Source organism: Chenopodium album, chromosome 14, assembly GCF_948465745.1.
Source record: "Chenopodium album chromosome 14, dcCheAlbu1.1, whole genome shotgun sequence".
In the NCBI taxonomy this organism is placed as follows: Eukaryota; Viridiplantae; Streptophyta; class Magnoliopsida; order Caryophyllales; family Amaranthaceae; genus Chenopodium; species Chenopodium album.
In genome coordinates this window covers 45,059,689-45,078,531 of record NC_137847.1, presented here as the reverse complement: position 1 = coordinate 45,078,531, position 18,843 = coordinate 45,059,689, and the positions used below count along the sequence as shown (strand labels likewise).

The 18,843-nt window shown below is 37.6% G+C and overlaps 1 pseudogene; it reads left to right on the top strand.

Annotated features, from left to right (window-relative positions):
- Window positions 1–1,807: 1,807 nt before the first annotated feature.
- Window positions 1,808–8,191, top strand: LOC145579316 (cytochrome P450 CYP82D47-like; annotated as a pseudogene).
- Window positions 8,192–18,843: the final 10,652 nt, after the last annotated feature.

The following is an 18,843-nucleotide window of genomic DNA, read 5'->3' as shown; positions in this document are numbered from 1 at the left end:
CTTTTATCTATAACTAGAAAGAATAAATAGGAGATGATATTACTGAATACTTTTCATATTTATCTATTGAAAAAAATTTAAAATTTTGAAAAAATTAAACAACAAAGGTGGGCCCTCAAAAGGGGTTTGAGTTGTCACTCAGGGTGTTCCCTTGTAGCCTGCCCTGCTATTTTGTTAATCTTAGCCTTTTGTGCCACTAGGGTGAAAGCTCGATCTGTGGTGTGGTTTACAGCCCAAATCAAAACAAAACCATATTAATACGTTTGAGATTTTTCAATTCGCACTGCACCGTATTATTACTAGGTCCAAAACAATCCTAAAAAAAAAAAAAACCCAATGTTTGGGCCTAGTGTTTTGGGCTTTGATTAGTAACTTTTTTTGGATATGATTTTATAAATACAAAGTATTGGGCCTGAAATTAATACACAAATTTGCAAATTAAAAGGTACTAGACATGTAGAACCAAAGAGATTGAGAAAGTGCCGAAATATAAAAATGAACTGATCCACTTTTATATGAAGGGGGTTTGGGGCTTTGGGCTGTATAAGATATTGGGCCTAAATCTGGGTGTAAAGTTTGGTTTTTGGTTTTTCTAAACCTAAAATCGAAACCGCACCGCAAGTCGTATTTTTTTTTTTTTAATTTTGCCGAACTAAGTCGCATCGTATTTTTTCTAAAAAATCGAACCATATTATTTATTCGGTTTGATTTGATTTTAAACCAAATTACTTTCACCCTTATACGCCACTTGGCCCACAATATACCCTACAATGTGCCATACCCAACAAAAACTTAAAGTGATCATAACTCAAATCATAATTGACCAATCCATCCCAATTAGACCTATTCGAACCCCGACAATGACCCAATAATTAGCATAGCTATTTTTGCTTGAATGTGCGATTCCATGTCTCATATTTCTTCCTGATCTAATCTTATCTGATATTTCAGGAAGAGGCAATGCATCAAAGTATTTGTTACATTACTGTTTAAATGAATTTATCAAGTTGTAATTTATTACTAATCGTTTATCACGCTGAAACAAAAGTCAATACAAATGCCAATAATCTTAAATTGGTATTTAAAAGAAACAAAGTACACGCATCATCATGTTTAAAGATGTTTCTTATCATTGGCTAATAAATTATTTAATAACTAAAAATCACAAGTATCATATAAACAAGGAATTCTATAATTCAAACATAGAACAATCTTATTGATAAGTTGTCAGAAAGAACAAAATCATAGTCTTGAGACACATATTCTGAGTTTAACACCAAAATTTTTTTTAAATTAAATGCAAATGGAAAGTTAAGTTTGGACTGCCCACTCAGTTCCAATGGTGAGACTCAAATTTGAGTATTAAAATACAAAATGAGTTGTTTTTTTTACCTCTAATGGTGATACCATACTCACTTCTCAATTTAGCAACTCATGTGAAGCCTAATTTTCCAATGGTGAGACTTTTTAAAATATACAAATGTCACTTTCAATTTATGACTCACCAAATCCATTTCCTTTTTAATATCAAATATTGTAAGATTAAAAAAAGGTAAAACTTAAATAAATTACAAAATATATTACAATATTGACAAGGTTCCTACACTTTTTGTCAAATGAGACTCAAAGTTGAGTATCTAAACTTAGCAATTTTCTTTTGGAGTTGCTAACTTTAGATGCTAACTTTAGATACCAACTTATTGGTATACATTGCAAAAGATACTCTCTCTCTCTCCTAAAAAATACTCACTTGAGTCTCACCATTGAAGAGGGTCTAACACCAAATTTTTTTTTAAATTAAATGCAAATGGAAGTTAAGTTTGGACTGCCCATTCAATTCTCTGCTGAAGCTGCAAGCTTGCTTGCCTTAATACTATTTCTTTACTGTCTGTTTCGTCGAAAACAGAAGGCGGATACTAACGGAAAACTCCCTCAATCATCTAGTTTATGGCCTTTATGGCCATCTTCATCTTATGAAAGGACTACCTCACATAGCCTTGGGGAAATTAGCAGATAAATATGGTCCTATTTTTATGATTAAGCTCGGTGTACAACGAGCCTTGGTCGTGAGCACAGCAGAGATGGCAAAAGAGTGCTTAGGCGGCACCAATGACAAGGTATTCTTAAATCGTCCCCAAACAATCTTTGTAGAACATTTGGCTTATAATGGAGCGATGTTGGGGTTTAGCCAATATGGTCAATATTGGCGTGAGATTCGTAAGATTACCACTATGGAGCTGCTGTCAAACCATCGGGTAGAGATGTTCAAAAATGTCAGAATCTCAGAGGTAAGATCTGCAATGAAGAGTATATCAGATGTAAGGTCTGAATCAACTGACATGAAACAATGGTTTACTGATGTAAGTATGAACACTATAGTAAGATTAATTTCGGGTAAGTCAATGAAGGAATGTTACCAAGGAGAGGAATATAACAAGTGTGTAACGGTATTCAGGGATTTCTTTGAGTTGGCAGCTGTATTCGTCCCTGCTGATGCACTGCCCTTCCTGAGGTGGTTTGATATTGGAGGGTACGAGAAAAAATGAGGAAAGTGGCAAAAGAGATTGATTATATAGTTGAAAGGTGGTTGGATGAACGTAAAAATAGAAGAAACTCCAAAGAGCCACAAGGAAAGCTAGATTTCATGGATGTGATGCTAAGTATTTTCGAGACAGGACAGGAAACGGCTTCCAAATTCGAAACTGATACAACCGTTAAAGCCACTTGCACGGTAAGAACTTTAATTTTTAGTTTTTACTCATTTTTCAAATTTGGTTTCAACATTAAGTGTATATGATGGATTCTTAGATAAATTTACTCTAATGTTCCAACAATCAATCAATCAATCAATCAATCAAAGCCTTAATCCCAAAAGTGGGGTCGGCTAACATGAACCAAATTTGATTATTCCGTGTAGTCATCAACATAAATCTTTCTCCTCCATCCCTTACGATCCAAAACTTCATCCTCACGTAAATCCATGCACTTCATATCCTTCCTCACTCCTTCCAACCAAGTCATCTTTGGTCTCCCTCTTCCTCGTTTAATCCCTCCATGGTCCCACTCTTCCACTCTTCGCACCGGTGCACCCTCGGGTCTCCGTCTTACATGTCCAAACCAACGCAGACGATTTTCCCTTAATTTATCTACAATGCCCGCCACACCTACTTTCTTGCGAATAACCTCATTTCTGATTCTATCTCTTAAAGTGTTTCCACACATCCACCTTAACATGCGCATTTCCGTAACCTCCATCTTTTTAATATGCTCTTTCTTAGAAGCCCAACATTCTGTACCATAGAGCAACACTGGTCTTATGGCAGTCCTGTAGAATTTTCCCTTCAACTTTAAGGGAATGCTGCGGTCGCATAGCACTCCCGTGGCCGCTCTCCATTTAATCCACCCTGACTTAATCCTGTGGGTCACGTCTTGATCAATGTCACCATTCTTCTGGATGATCGACCCTAGGTACTTAAAACATTCACTCATGGTCAAATCCTTTCCATCCAAACTCACCACTTCATTGCTTGTCCCCCTCTGAGTGCCAAAACGACATACCAAATATTCAGTCTTACTCCGACTTAGCTTAAACCCTCTAGATTCCAACCTTTGCCTCCATTGCTCCAACTTGACATTAACCCCATCCTTAGTCTCATCCACCAAAACGATATCATCTGCGAACAGCATACACCATGGAACCTCATCTTGAATTGGTCTAGTTAATTCGTCTAGAACCGTTGCAAAAAGAAAAGGGCTTAATGCAGACCCTTGATGCAATCCGATTGTAATAGGGAAATCTTTTGTCAACCCTCCGCATGTCCTCACATTTGTTGACACATCCCGATACATATCCTTAACTAGGTCTACATACCTTCGTGGGATACCTTTCTTCAACATTGCCCACCAAAGTATCTCTCTTGGCACCTTGTCATATGCCTTCTCTAAATCAATAAAGACCATATGAAGATCTTTCTTCTTTACCCTATAAAACTCCATCATTTGTCTTATCAAATGGATTGCCTCCATAGTAGATCTCCCAGGCATAAAACCAAATTGGTTATCTGAAATGCTTGTGCATGCCCTCAACCTTTGTTCAATCACCCTTTCCCACAACTTCATAGTATGGCTCATAAGCTTAATTCCTCGATAGTTAGAACAATCTTGAGCGTCTCCTTTGTTTTTATAAACCGGGACCAAGGTGCTCTTCCTCCAATCTTGTGGGATCCTTGTAGCCGTCCATATCTTGTTGAAAAGGTTTGTTAACCAATCAATACCAATCTTACCCAAACACCTCCACACCTCTATCGGTACCCCATCAGGGCCAACCGCCTTCTTAGGTTTCATCTTCCTCAGTGCAATCTCCACCTCTACTCTCCTAATCCTTCGCACATACTCCATGTTGATTTCTTCATCACTCATAGAGGTATCTCCTATCACAACTCCATTACTTCCATTAAATAATTCATCGAAGTACCCCTTCCACCTGTCCTTGATGCCCTCCTCTTGCACTAGGACCATTTGGTTCTTATCTTTGACACACTTCACCATGCCAATATCCTTCCTTGCCTCTTGTCTTCTCTTTGCCATCTTATAAATGATCCTTTCTCCCTCCTTGGAATCAAGCTTTTCATAAACCTCCTGATATGCCTTTTCTTTTGCTTGGCGAACAGCTGCCTTTGCCTTACTCTTAGCCTCCTTATACGCTGCAAAGGTTTCATCACTCCTACATTTTCCTAAGGCTTGATAGCATTCCCTTTTTTGCTTAATTACTGCTTTCACCTCTTCATTCCACCACGAAGTATCTCTCTGTACCGAAGTTCTTCCCCTTACTTCCCCTAAGACCTCTTTGGCCACTCTTAGGAAACAGTTCTTCATTCGTAACCAGGTCATGTCCGGATCCACCTCTCCATCCCAATCCGCTTCTTCAATTACCTTTTCTGTAAAAACCTTAGCTTTTGCATCCCTTAGGGTCCACCATCTTATCCTTGGTTCTTCTTGTCTAACTTTTTTCTTCGCCTTCTCTTCCAGACGAATAGTCATTACCAATAGCCGGTGTTGGGTGACCACACTCTCCCCTGGGATAACCTTACAGTTTATGCAACTTTGTCTATCTATGCTCCTTGTGAGCAGGAAGTCTATTTGAGTTGCATTTGCTCCATTCCGAAAAGTTATCAAGTGTGAATCCCTCTTCTTAAACCAAGTATTAGCCAAAATTAAATCATATGATTGGGCAAAATCCATAATAGCTTCACCACCGGCGTCCCTCTGCCCATACCCAAAGCCTCCATGGACACTCTCATAGCCATCTCGGCTCGCCCCAACGTGCCCATTTAGATCCCCTCCAATATATAACTTCTCTGAGTGGTGGACACCCTGCACCACCTCGTCTAGGTCCTCCCAAAATTGTCGTTTCTCTTCTGCATCTAAACCCACTTGGGGAGCATAAGCACTGATAACATTCACAATCTCCTTGCCACATAGCAACTTCAGCCTTATCAACCTATCGTTCTTCCGATAGACCTCGATCACCTCTTTTGCCAACCTCTCATCGAGAACCACACCAACTCCGTTCCTAGCTCCACCATTCCTTGTTCTGTGGCTCGTTTCTTGCCCAACATACCATACCTTATACCCCAAAACCAAGCCTCGAGCTCCTTCTCCTGTCCATCTTGTCTCTTGGAGGCACATGATGTTCACGCGTCGTCTTTTCATTACTTCTACCAATTCTGCTGATTTTCCCGTAAGAGACCCCACATTCCAAGAACCAATCCGCAAACTAAATTCCTTTCAACTATATAATCAATCTCTTTTGCCACTTTCCTCATTTTTTCTCGTACCCTCCAATATCAAACCACCTCAGGAAGGGCAGTGCATCAGCAGGGACGAATACAGCTGCCAACTCAAAGAAATCCCTGAATACCGTTACACACTTGTTATATTCCTCTCCTTGGTAACATTCCTTCATTGACTTACCCGAAATTAATCTTACTATAGTGTTCATACTTACATCAGTAAACCATTGTTTCATGTCAGTTGATTCAGACCTTACATCTGATATACTCTTCATTGCAGATCTTACCTCTGAGATTCTGACATTTTTGAACATCTCTACCCGATGGTTTGACAGCAGCTCCATAGTGGTAATCTTACGAATCTCACGCCAATATTGACCATATTGGCTAAACCCCAACATCGCTCCATTATAAGCCAAATGTTCTACAAAGATTGTTTGGGGACGATTTAAGAATACCTTGTCATTGGTGCCGCCTAAGCACTCTTTTGCCATCTCTGCTGTGCTCACGACCAAGGCTCGTTGTACACCGAGCTTAATCATAAAAATAGGACCATATTTATCTGCTAATTTCCCCAAGGCTATGTGAGGTAGTCCTTTCATAAGATGAAGATGGCCATAAAGGCCATAAACTAGATGATTGAGGGAGTTTTCCGTTAGTATCCGCCTTCTGTTTTCGACGAAACAGACAGTAAAGAAATAGTATTAAGGCAAGCAAGCTTGCAGCTTCAGCAGAGAATTGAATGGGCAGTCCAAACTTAACTTCCATTTGCATTTAATTTAAAAAAAAATTTGGTGTTAGACCCTCTTCAATGGTGAGACTCAAGTGAGTATTTTTTAGGAGAGAGAGAGAGTATCTTTTGCAATGTATACCAATAAGTTGGTATCTAAAGTTAGCATCTAAAGTTAGCAACTCCAAAAGAAAATTGCTAAGTTTAGATACTCAACTTTGAGTCTCATTTGACAAAAAGTGTAGGAACCTTGTCAATATTGTAATATATTTTGTAATTTATTTAAGTTTTACCTTTTTTTAATCTTACAATATTTGATATTAAAAAGGAAATGGATTTGGTGAGTCATAAATTGAAAGTGACATTTGTATATTTTAAAAAGTCTCACCATTGGAAAATTAGGCTTCACATGAGTTGCTAAATTGAGAAGTGAGTATGGTATCACCATTAGAGGTAAAAAAAACAACTCATTTTGTATTGACAGCATGTTTTCATTATGTCTTAGTTCATATTTGACAGCAGAACCAATCCGTAACAAAAACAAAAAAGATATTGACAGCATGTTTTCATTATGTCTTAGTTCATATTTGAGGTTTAAGTTGTGAATTGAGCTTATGTGGCCTGTGATTTGATGTAATTTTGAGACTTTCATAACGAGGTAAAGAACAAATTCTTCAGAGTTGTCTACAATTCAGAGATGACAATTCTGCTGATTGGTATAATTTGGAAAATTTAACATTAATAAGTTTTACAACAGTATTATCTAATTGCATGTGAATTAATAAGTTTCCAACCTCATAGTGTTTATTGACTTATTCATACTTGGTATTTTACTAACTAGGAAAGGATATATTGCTTTTTAATGTCAGATATAATAATCAATACTCGTAGTAAAATAATTATGATATATTCTATTATTCTTCTACTTGGTAGGCTATGATTTTAGCAGCAGTAGACACTACATCAGTAACCTTAACATGGGCACTGTCACTGCTACTCAACAATAAAGATGTCCTGAAGAGGACTCAAGCTGAACTCGACACCATGGTAGGCAAAGAAAGGCAAGTGGAAGAATCAGACCTCAAGAATTTATTCTACTTGCAAGCAGTTCTTTAGGAGGCTATGAGACTATATCCTGCCGTGCCACTCTCAGTCCCTCGAGAAGCCATCACAGACTGCACTGTCAGCGGTTACAGTATCCCAGCTGGTACACAACTCTTTGTTAATCTATACAAAATACAGAGAGATCCACAAGTTTGGGAAAACCCTTTAAATTTTCACCCTGAAAGGTTTCTCACAACTCACAAAGACTATGATGTTCGAGGCCATAATTTTGAGCTTATGCCCTTTGGAAGTGGAAGAAGGATCTGTCCTGGTATATCATTCACCCTTGCGGTTATACAGTTTACACTAGCTAGTTTACTCCATGGATTTGACATCTCGATTCCATCGGATGAACCTGTTGATATGACTGAGGGTTTCGGAATTACCAACCTCAAAGTTACACCACTTGAAGTCATCTTCAGGCATCGCCAATCTAAAAACCTTTATAATTGATCTTTATTATCGTGTATTTTCTATCATTAGTGTACTAAACTGCTAATATTCGTAAACTTTCACAATATATTTTTGTTTAATTGAACTTTTAAGATTGTCATCCATGTATAAACCAGCTTCAAATCTTCTTTAATTGTAGATTATCTGATTATTTTCAAATGTTTAAGAATAGAACATAAAACTAGCTTAGACCCTCTATGAAAACTTTGAAGATGTTTCTTAGATAAGCTCGATCTTTGCCCATCAGAGTTTTGGCATTGGGCATTTGGACTACATAAATCATTTTCACAAGATTTCACCGGCTTGCAGCTCCTATCCAAGTAGCCTAGCACTTAAAAGGTCTCGAAGGCTTGGTTGTGCGCTTATGCCCATAGTTGCATATAGATAGAGTGACAATATAATAAGTGACATTCAAATGAATCAAAATCTTTCCTTAGGGTTGTGGGATAGATTAATCAATAACTCAATGAGTCTTGTGTAAGGCTGGTGTAAGTTAATTTTATTGTAAGATGGTTAGTTTAAGGACAATTTTAACTATGGTAACTTAAACCCCTTAAAAGATAACTTTTAATTTGTCATTAGTTTGAGTTTTATTTTAATGTGTAATTTCTTATACATTCGTGATTACATAATATAAAAGTAATAACTATTGTAGTATAAAAGATAACTTTAAATATTTTAAAAATAACTTTAACTTGTCTAACATTAAATTAATGTACACCCGTCTTTTTTGAAAATTTGTATAGATTAATAGATCTTATTATTATGACAAGTTTTACTTTATTCATTAACTTAACTTTATTTTGGCTAACATTTGCAATTTTTAAATATAAAAAGATATATTCATGTGGGATCTTATTAGATTCATTTTAATGTGTTTTTTAATGGAATTTCAATTTTTAATATTGATAACAAAATCGGGTGTACATTTTGTGCAGTGGCGAAAAAAATAGGAAAGAAATATGGGTAATTTTTGTGCATTATGGGTAGACCTGACAATTCTGATCCAAACCTGACGACCCAACCCGAATTACCCGACACATGACCCGAAATTGACCCAATATAATGACCCGAAAATGACCTGACCCGACCCATACCCGACCCAAAAATGGAGTTGACCTGATCTTGACCCGACATCCGAATTGACCTGACTCGAAATTGACCCGAATTGTTTGACTCGAACAAACCTGATACCTGAAATTGACCCGAACAGACCCAATACTATCCCAAACTAAAATTACCTTATTGAACTAAAAATGTTTGGTACCAAAAATAATTCAAATTGTCCATCTTTAATTGTAGCCACTCTCATAAACCGAATTGGTAGTTTGATAGGCGTGTCGCGTACCTAACAAAAATAACCTAACAAGACCACTACTATGTAGACGGGCAAGCAAGGGTCGGATCCCAAGAGACTATGGTTCAACTAATTATATAGACTCAAGCAATTACTAAGCAAATAAACAATTCAAATAAATGAGAATCAATAACTAAAGAACTAATTAAAGCGATTAAACTAAATAATATGATAAATCAATGCTAAAAACATCCAAGATCAAGCATCACCACGAATACAATTAATGCAATAGTCGTTCTACCCCTAACATATAATTCAATTGATTAATGAGGAAAAGTAATCCCTATATAATACCAATGGTCTCTCCCGAGTTATCAATGGCTTCTCTAATCACAATCAAGCCTACTTCCATGGAATCATGCAAATTAAAGACCTTGAGCACATTACTCTAACTTCCTAATCATCCGTTCAACTACTCCCGTGATGAACTTCAAACCCTTAATTGATTTATTCAAACCCGTCAAAACCCAACTCCCGTTGTGATTAAAACAATGGATTAATAACAATACTAATTATCCCTAATCTAATATTGGCATGAGCACAATCAATTAAGCTTATCAATTGCAATTATCATTAAAGAATTTAAAGAATTAAATCATGCATTAATCATATTCGGGTTCCGCTAGATCTTGGAATAAGGAAACTACTCACACATATTAATCAAAACAATAATGATAATCAATAAAGAAAACATAATTAACAATAATAAAATAAGAGAATTGAGAGAAGAAATCAATACTTGGAATTAATTATGAAATCTTGAATCTTGAAAGCAAAACCCTAGAAAATAATATGGAAGAACGTAATACCCAAAAAGAAGTCTAAAAATAATATCTGAAAAATGAATAAAAGTGATAAAATAAAAGATTATCTAAAACCTATTTATATCCTAGCATAAAACTAGGTATTTTTATCTAAATAGGACTCTCAAACGCCACCAAAATGAGCTGCCACAAGTGGGTTGTGGCACGAAGAAAACTGCCACAACCAGGCTGTGGAACGGGCTGTCCTTGCCTCTCCCTTGCTCCAATATCAACGCCCACAACCAGGTTGTGGCCAAGAGATTGCACGCCACAACTAAGTTGTGGAGTAGGCTGCCACAATGCTTCATTGATGCTCCATTGGTGCTAGAAACGCTCCATATAAAGAAGTTTCTCGCGATTAAAATAAATTCCACGCAATTCGAGCCCTATTCCTATAAAAACAAAAGCAAACAAACCAAGAAGAGCAATATCGAAATAGGAAGAATAATAGCTCAAAAAGATTAGGAAAATGAAGAAGACACAATAAAATATGACCAAATATCACATATAAAATCATGTATAATATCGTGTTATCAAATTCCCCCAAGCTAAACCTTTGCTCGTCCTCGAGTAAAGCAATGAATAAATAAATCAATACTTCACCCCAAAAATAATCAAAATCAAGAACAACCAATTCAAGGTAAATCTAACAAATATGCTTCAAAATCAACCAATCTCATCCATCCAATCACTCATCCTCCCTAACAATTGTCAAATAGAGCAAACCACAAGAGCATATAGAATTCAAGACTAGTGCTCACACACTTGACTCTCATTTATGTGGTGAGTAAAAGATGTACTCGATCGCTCTCCATCCCAACCCCATCATGTGAACGATGCCCTCCCAACTCACGCACTCGTGTGTTTAAAAAGACATACACTCAACCTAATAGTCGACTCGGAATATGTCAAGTCATTCCTTGCATTGATAAGTAACTACTTTCACATTCACACAACTCTATGCACAAAGGTCGGAAGGTCTTTAAAGCTTGTAATGTAAGGTTAGGGTAATGGGTAGGAAATATTTAGGAAAATGTGAGAGAAAAGCTATGCTAAAAGGGAGCCAAATCCTAACAAAATCAAAGTCAAAAATAAATAATGACCAATCATCTCCAACATACTCAACTCCACCAAAAATCCACCAAATATAACTCCAAACATATCAAACAATCCCAACACTTACAAATTTCACTCATAAAAATATAATAATGTAACAGTTGAGCGAATAACAAACTTTAACTCTCAAATTTGAAATTTTTATTGAAACTCAAATTTTTTCTTACTTTCTTTTGACCAACCTTCACTTAGAACATTTGAACATATGACAATTTTTTTTCTTTTCTTTTGAAGTTCACTCTTTTTCTCATTTTTTCACTTTTTTTCTTGAACTTCATTTTTTAAATTTACATCATGCTTTATTTTTTCTCAAAAGATTTAACTTCCATAATCATCAAAAATAAACCACAATCAAGAATAAACAACTTCTCATAACCACCCAATTTTTGCAAATAATAAGCACACTACAAACTTCCTCACCTCACTCCCTAATAGCTCCCCCAAGCTAAGCTTGGGACTAGTAACCAATGGGGCAAAATCGGCTTGTAATGTGGCTAAATAAACAATAAAAAGACACACGCAACAACATGGGTAGCAAGAAGGGAACAAATGTATCTAATATCGTCTGAAGGCCACCTAATAGAATGAACGCCTTCGTCCTCCTCAATGTGCATAATAATGAGTCGTAAAACACTACTTATAGTCACAAACCAATACTCAAATTTATTGACATACCAGGAACTAACACACATTCCTCACCAAATCAACTAGTCAAGCACTATATTCACAAGTAGTTGGGCAAAATTGACGAATGTTAAGGCATCCAAGCAATCAAATATCAAATCATGGCTAACTTATCCACAATACTCATCATCATATACCAAGAATCAAAACAATTTTAAGTATGGGGCACAGGGAAGCATGATTTATCATTCATTGGAACGTATTTTTGTATTTTTTGAATTTTTCTAATTTTTTTTTTATTTTTTCATTTTTCAAAGCGGTAAAACTATACTAAAAAGCAATAGAAAGCAATAAATCTATACTAAACCTAAGAAAGCAAAGCAATAAATCTATACTAAACCTCCCCCCACACTTGAATATTGCAATGTCCACAATGCAATAATATGACATAAATAAAATAGGGGGTAAAAAAAATACTCACAAAGCTTCATTGAGGAGGGAAATGAGGAAGATTTTGAGATCCTCCTGATTGAATCCAACTGCTCAAGGTACCAAGAAAAGTGGATATTGACACCAATTGCTCTTTAATCTCTCTTTGCTCATTATTGATCTTATCTATTGAAGTAAGGATATCTGTGAGAACCTTCTCTGTCAATGTAGAGGATGAACTAGAGACATATGGTGCAGGCACTGGCTCAGAAAGAATTTGAGTCCGAGTTCGAGGATGAACACCATCAAATGACCAGTTAGCCTTATCACGTAGAGATAATGCCTCTCTAGGGGGTAATTCGTCTTCATCATTTTGAATACACCAAAGAGTGGTGCCATCTTTCTTGCGAATCCAACCCATTAACGAACATGCAGGGATGTCTATGCAATCGGTTCCCTCAATGGATTCTTCCTTCATAAGACGCTCCTTGTGTCCCAAATGAAGAGCAATAGGAGTTATGAGACCACCAAGAACAATTGCTCCCATTTTGGTAGTGGTGTTTGCCAACTCTTTCATCTGCTTGATGAGGAATGCACCTGTGTCAATGGGTTGAGCATGAAGCATTTGATATATCATGAATAATTCATCCTTTCAAGCCTTGCTCCCTTCTTGACGACCGAATACAGTGTTAGCTAATAACCTTTGGACATATCTAAGCGCTGGATGGCGAATATGATTCGCTGGGCTCATCTTTGAATCGTATGTACTCTCACCGGTTAATAGCTGCCAAACGGGATTTGCAGACCAACGTAGGGGAGTTCGTCTCAAGCCACCAGGGGGTAACCCAAGCACCTCATTAAACCTTGCCAAAGTCCAAGTATACTCTTCATTGTACAATTGAAAACTAATAGACCCTTCACCGCAACCTGGTTCTGAGTAAGTAACTGCCTTCAAGGAGCTTAAAAACTCTAAGGTGACTCTTTTATATGTTGGATATTTATGCATGAGAAAATTACCCCACCCAACATTAGAGAAAAGCCACTGAACATCATCTTCAATATTTAGAGTTTTTAAGGCATCAACATCACAGAAACGAGTTGCAGTTACTCCTCCCTCAAACAATCTCTCATATTTCGCCTTATGCTCTTCATCACAAAATTTAATGTCATAGTATTCAACCACCACTTTCTCCTTAGTTTTGGTCGATGACACCTTTTCCTTAGTAATGGAGGATTTCTTCTTGGATGATGAACCTTTCTTTATAAAAGGTGACCTTGCCTTAAGAGTGGAGTTATTAGTGCCGTTCTTTTGTCGAACACTTGAAGTACGTGCCATTAGGAAATCTTAGTCTCACAGAAAGAAACAAATTATAATCCCCAACCTTAAGCACGGATATACAAGCCGAAATTGCAATCAAGAAAGTCAGGAATTAAAAGCAACCGAACTCAATATAATCAATCCTATGATTACAACAAATTTAGTCAAAAATACCCAAGAGTTTTTTCGCCTAAATTAGTAGCAGTGACAAGGGATAAAAGTCAAGAAACATTCGGTCAAAACAGAGGATTGAGTTCTATATACCTGCCGTGATTTTTTACCTTCAATCTGCCACAAAATCAAGCAAGAAAACCACCAGGAATGGCGAGTCGAATCAAGAATCGGCACGATAACAACCAGAATTTCAGAAAATTTCGAACCCAGTAGTGCGATTTCCAATCAAGAACAGAGCGGAGATCGAAGGGGTTCGTTTTTTCAATCAAGAACACGGCGGAGGTTGAAAGGGTTTGCTTTCCCTGTAAGGTTCCTTCTTGCCTTGCGTTTATGCTTCTTCTCCCTTTTCTTTTTATTCATCTCTCTTTTTTTTTTATTTTTTTAATTATTTACAAAATCAGGTAGCAGGATGACTGTGGTGGCTGCTTGTGTGACGCGATGATGCTGCGGACTATTCTGCCTAACGAATTTCTTTCCCCTTTTCCTTTTTATTTCATCAGGTACCTAGCCACAGGCTGTCCGTGGTTGGCTACTGTTCACCGCGGAGTAAACTGATTTGCTCAAAGTTTCGATGCATAATGAGAATGTTGCCGCAACTAAGCTGTGGAAAATCGAATTTGCCTCAACTAGCTTGTGGACTAGGCTGTTAAACTTGCTGTGATGCGAAGACTCCAATCTTTGTGGTAAGTTGCTTTCCCCTGCATTCACAATTTCACATATTTGCATAAGAAGACGAAAGAGGTTAGGTACTGAGTGAATTAAAGGAGCTAAAAAATAAAACTACCTAACCTACTAAAGACAAAATAAGGTAAAAACAAAAGCTAAAACAATACTCCAAAATATAAAAGCACTAACTAGACTACTACTACATACAGACTAACGCACTAAGGAAAAAAAAAAATAAATAAAATAAATAAATAAATAAATAAAAACAGTAAAAAAAACGAAACTAAGTACTAAAAAAATCTAAAAAGAACTACTCCATATTAAAATGAAAAGAATAATAAAAAATAAAATAAAATAATAGTAAAAAAAACTTAAGAGTAGGAAAAATTGGGTTGCCTCCCAAAAGCGCTTGTTTATAAGGTCTTAAGCTCGACCTCCTTTTTGCTCATTTGTCTTGTGATGGTGTCGAGAGTGTGATGTCCACTCTTTCGTCAATTGGATCACCTACTCGATAGTGCTTCACTCTTTGGCCATTCACATTAAAAGTACCCCCATTTTTATTCCATAGTTCAATAGTACCATAGGGGTAGACTTTACAAACCTTGAATGGACCCGACCACCTAGAGCGAAGCTTACCGGAAAATAGTTTCAATCTAGAGTTGAATAAAAGGACTTGATCTCCTTCCTTAAATTCTCTTCTCACAAGACCCTTATCATGCCACCTTTTGGTCTTCTCTTTGTAAAATTCCGAACTTTCATAGGCTTCAAGACGAAGCTCATCTAGCTCATTCAATTGTAACAATCTCTTTTTACCCGCTGCTTGAGCATCGAAATTTAAACTCTTGATGGCCCAAAATGCTCGGTGTTCTAGCTCGACGGGTAAGTGACATGCCTTTCCATACACCAATCTATATGGAGTGGTACCAATTGGCGTTTTAAATGCCGTTCGGTAAGCCCATAACGCATCATCGATCTTAACCGACCAATCCTTCCTTGTCCTAGCGACTGTTTTCTCTAATATAGATTTTATTTCTCGGTTGGACACCTCAACTTGACCGCTAGTTTGTGGATGATAGCCAATTCCAACCCTGTGTTGCACTCCATACTTTTTCAACATTGCTTCAAACCGATTCTCCAAGAAATGTGTTCCCCTGTCACTAATTAACGCACGTGGTAAACCAAAACGAGGAAAAATAACTTTCTTAAAGAATTTACTTACCACCCGAGCATCATTAGTTGGAGTAGCAATTGCTTCAACCCACTTTGAGACATAGTCAACGGCTACTAGAATATATCGATTACCATAGGAAGAAGGGAATGGTCCCATGAATTCTATCCCCCACACGTCAAACAACTCGACCTCGAGTATGTTATTGAGTGACATCTCGTGCTTCCTTGAAATAGTACCGGTTTGTTGACAACGGTCACATGCCTTAACATATGCATAGACGTCCTTGAACAAAGTTGGCCAATAGAAACCACATTGTAAAATCTTCGCGGCCGTTTTTGTAGGACCTGCATGTCCACCACATGGTAAGTCATGGAAATGAGAAATAATATGGTTTACCTCACCTTCCGGGACACATCTTCTAATCATTGCATCCGCACATAATTTGTATAAGAATGGATCCTCCCAAAAATGTCTCTTTGCCTCATAAAAGAATTTCTTCTTTTGTTAAGATGAGTAGCCATGGGGCAATGTACCTGTGGACAAAAAATTAGGTAAATCAGCATACCAAGGTGATTCAATTTGAGAAAGTGCCAATAAATGTTCATCAGGGAAAAAATCATCAATGGGGAGGTCATCTCCATCCCCCTTATCAAGAAGGAGGCGAGAAAGATGGTCTGCAACGACATTCTCAGTCCCTTTCGTGTCCCTTATCTCGATGTCATAATCTTGCAACAAAAGGACCCATCGAATTAACCGTGGCTTGGCGTGACTCTTAGTCATCAAATATTTTAATGCAGCGTGATCTGTGTGAATTATTACCTTCGAACCAACAAGGTATGAGTGAAACTTCTCTATTGCATAAATTACCGCTAGCATCTCTTTTTCAGTTGTGGCATAATTCATTTGAGCAAAATCAAGAGTTTTACTAGAGTAATAAATAGCGTGAAGTTTTCTATCCTTCCGTTGCCCCAAGACAACCCCTATCGCATAGTCACTAGCATCACACATAATCTCAAATGGTAAGGTCCAATCCGAGGGTTGCATAACGGGGGCGGAGATCAAAGCTTCCTTCAACCTGTTAAAAGCCTCAAGACAAGCATCAGTAAATACAAATGGGGCATCTTTGGCCAAAAGCTCAGTTAGAGGTCTAGCGATTTTCGAAAAATCTTTAATAAATCGCCTATAAAATCCTGCATGACCAAGAAAGCTCCGAACTCCTTTTACAGAGTTAGGAGGGGGTAGTCGCTCAATGACCTCTATTTTTGCTTTATCAACCTCAATACCCTTATGTGATACCACATGGCCTAGAACGATTCCTTGTTGTACCATAAAATGGCATTTTTCCCAGTTTAAAATTAAATTGACTTCTTTACATCTATGGAGCACCTTTTCCAAATTTTCAAGACATACATCAAAAGATGTTCCATAGACAGAGAAGTCATCCATAAAAACTTCCATTGAATTTTCAATAAGACCTGAGAAAATTGCCATCATACAACGTTGAAACGTGGTTGGAGCGTTACATAATCCAAATGGCATTCTTCGATAGGCGAAGGTGCCATAGGGACATGTGAAAGTAGTTTTTTCCTGATCACATGGACGAATGGGAATTTGAAAGAAGCCAGAATATCCGTCTAAGTAGCAGAAAAAGGAATGCTTAGCCAAACGTTCAAGCATCTGATCAATAAAGGGAAGGGGAAAATGGTCCTTCCGGGTGGCCTTATTCAATCTCCGGTAATCAATACACATTCGCCAACCTATAACAGTTCTAGTGGCGATTGGCTCACCCTTGTCATTCTTAACAACGGTCATACCTCCTTTCTTAGGGACTACTTGTACAGGGCTAACCCACATACTATCTGAGATAGGGTAAATTATTCCTACAGCAAGCAATTTAAGAACCTCTTTTTTAACTACCTCCATCATATTTGGATTAAGTCGTCTTTGGGGTTCTATGGAGGAGGTATGATCGTCCTCAAGAATTATCTTATGCATACAAAATGAGGGATTAATACCCTTAATATCATCAATGGTGTACCCAATAACACTTTTGTATTTTCTCAAAACGGTGAGCAAATGCTCTAATTTCGTGTCATTTAGCTCAGCATTAACAATAACAGGAGATGTATTATTAGGACCAAGATATGCATATTTAAGAGTGGAGGGAAGGGGTTTCAACTCTACCTTGGGAGGCGTAGTACTCTCCCCAACACTTGATACACTAAGGACTTCCTTCACTAGAGCGGCGGTTGGATTTGCTTTTCCGTCCTCAAGTAGCCGCGTGTACTCCCTTGTTTCCCAATCTTCCTCATTGGCACTTCCCACCAACACTGCTTCAAGTGCATCATCCTTTCTAATCAAGGGAATTTGCTCACGTTCTAAATCATCAAGAACATCCACTTGGCAAATAGTCTCTCCCGTGGAAGGAGTTCCCATAGCATTCAAGAGCGAATACTCCATTTTCTCGTCTCCCACCTCAAAAGTGATTTTTCCATTCTTCATATCAATGATTGCACCTGCAGTGGCTAAGAATGGTCTACCAAGTATAATGGGGACATGTGCATCCTCCTCCATCTCCATCACAACGAAATCGCATGGGATAAAGAATTTTCCCACGCGAAGAGGAACATCTTCAAGTATACCCAAAGGAAACTTCACCGACCTATCCGCAAGTTGTAGAGACATGCGCGTAGGCTTTAATTCGCCCTTTTGAAGTTTCTTGCAAATAGAAAGCGGCATGAGACTCACACTTGCACCAAGATCACATAATGCCTTGTTGATCTCTATATCCCCGAGCTTCACTAGAATTGAGTAGCTACCCGGATCACCTAATTTCTTAGGAAGTGTATTTTGCAAAATAGCACTACACTCTGCATTCAACGCAACAGTAGCATTCTCTTATAGCATCTTCTTGTTAGAGAGCATATCCTTCAAAAATTTTGCATAAGATGGCATCTCGGATATTGCATCTAAGAATGGAATGTTGATGTGAAGCTTCTTCAAAATATCAAGAAATTTTCCATACTTCTTCTCTAACTTAGCTTGAGCCAACCTTTGTGGGAAAGGAACTTGTGGCACATATGGAGCAAGTGGTGGTAGAGTCGAT